A 2,380-nucleotide genomic window follows, 5' to 3' on the forward strand; every position below is an offset into this window, starting at 1 on the left:
TCCCCAGATATCAGTTCTTGCCTCCTCTACACTGTGAGCTCTTCGCAGGCAGGAGCCTGGGCCAAATAGGGCCGATCGCCCTGAGGCGGGGCCTAGCACAGGCCGAGTGCCACTGTTTGCCAAGGGAACTGAGTCCTGTGTCCTCACCTACCTCGCTTTGTCTCGGTAGACACAATCTGAGCACATGCGAATACCTGTTTCCCTGAGCACACCGGGGCTCTGTGGTGGCGAGCAGCGCAGGCCTGGGGCGTAGCGGGCATCAAATGTTGTCTGAATTGGCCTAGGTAGGACCATTCTTCTTTCTCTCATTCATTCAACAATATTTATTTACTTATTTATTTGAGATCCTATTATGTGCCACGCCCTGTGCTGGGCACCGGGGACACAGCAGTGAACAGGACATGCCAAGTCCCTGCTCTCACGGGGCTTCTATTTTAGTGGGGACAGCAGAATAGGAGGAAAACCAACAATATGATCGCAGACTGTGATAAGTGCTGTACCGAAAATAAACAGTACATGGATAGACATTTATGCCGGGGGCGGGGGACATTAGGGAAGGGTTTTCTGAGGAGATGACATATAAGTGGAGACCCAGCAAGAGTAGAAGCTGGGATGTGAAGCACTGGAAAGGGTGTTCGAGGCAGAGGGAACAGCAAAAACTAAGGTACAGAAGCAGACGTGCTTCTGGGACCTTGGGAGATTCAGAGTTGCAGCCTAGAGAAGGCCTTCGGGGAGGTCAAAGGGCGTGAGGGATTCGGTCTTGGGGACAGCCCAGGGCCAGCTCCCGGGCAGGGGGGTGGGAGGGGAAGGGGTAGCCCTTCTTAATGCCACCTTGCCGCCTGTCGCCTAGCACCCACAGCCAACAGTGCCGCCAGCAGGCCTTGCCCTTTCTCCCTCAGCAACCCTCTGACTGGCAGAAGCTGTCAAATGACCAGCAGCTGAGGCTTTGCCAACCTCCTCCCCTGGAATATTTTAGGAGTAAGTCAGAAAATGACCAGCCGCCTCCTTAAAACCCAGCTTTTTCTCGTGTATGCCTTACAAGGGTGTATTTGGCTACCCTGGGTGTTAATCTCCCACCCCCGTGCATTAGACAGAGAGATATAAATATACAGCCACAGGCGGCCCGCTCAAATACACAGATTAATGCCCCGGTGTGCAGGCCCCAGGCACAGGGGACACTCCACGCGTCGGCTTGTGAGCACCCACTCCCACGCTCCCAGGCAGCAGCCCCAGTCCCTCACGGGCACGCAATTACACGCGGGCCCATACACAGCCCACCACCCCCCATCATCATAATAACCACTCTCTACCCCCCCAGGTTATACAAGCACACAGCCACATGCCCACACACAGACGTGTACCCCCCAGTCGTCCCAGAGTCACACACGGGCACGCAATCCCACATTCTCCCCCTGCACACACACCCGTGTAGTGTTCACGCAGCCTGCAGTGGGCACACTGATCGCAACACACAACCCTCACACGCTCAACACAGCGGCACCATTACCCACCCCCCCCCCCCCCCCCCCCCCCCGGCGCCCGTGCTCAAGGCCTCTCTGATTAAACACACATCCAGCCCCTCGCTCTTTACAGTGCAGAGCATTCTTCTGTGATTGAGTCAAAGACCTCCCCAGACAGGGGTTAAGTGGAAAAAAGGCATCAGAAGGAAGAATGCCCGAGGCCCAGGTCTGGGATGGGGCCGGCAGCTTCTGGCTTAGGGAGAAAGACTTCAGTGTTGAAATTTGACCCTGACTCTAATGGGCCAAGGCCTTGGGGGAGGGGGCATGCCTTGGAGGGGACAAAAACGGGGCTGGGTCGGGTGACAGGTGGAGCGAGCGGAGAGACTCCAGGAAACCTCGCAGCGCGGGGGTGGACCTCGGTGTTATATCTGGACTGGACCTTATAGGCTTAAACCCCTCCACGCAGTCCTCCCACCGCCCTTCCCTAACCCCGGCAACAGGCTCCCGGCTGTCCCCAAACGCACGGGGTGTGGCCGTGACACCTCCTCCCCCAGCCCTTCAGGACAGCTGCGGGACACGGCGCTCTGGCCTCTCCTCCGCCCCCCCCCGCCCCCGCCGCGGGTGGGGATCGCAGGGCGCCGAGCTGTGCGCGCTGGGGTGCTGGGTCCCTCTCCGTCCCCCCCCCCCAAACCCCTGCCCCCGCCGGCCGGGCAGGGGCAGTGCTCTCCCGGGGCCGCAGAGCCACCCTCCTCCCCGGCCCCCCGCAACTGGGACCCTTGGAAAGAAAGGGTGAAGGGAAAGAAGGTTCGGGAAGAGCTCGGGGCGGGCCGGTCTGGGCGACGCCGATCGGCCACCCCCCACCCCCGCCCCCGGCCGCGCGGCCCGCTCCCTCCTCCCGCGGGCGGGAGCTGGGGCCAAGT

The sequence above is a fragment of the Mirounga angustirostris genome, unplaced genomic scaffold, assembly GCF_029215605.1.
Source record: "Mirounga angustirostris isolate CCGP_5_RB_7025 unplaced genomic scaffold, mMirAng1.0.hap1 SCAF_4, whole genome shotgun sequence".
Classification (NCBI taxonomy): Eukaryota; Metazoa; Chordata; class Mammalia; order Carnivora; family Phocidae; genus Mirounga; species Mirounga angustirostris.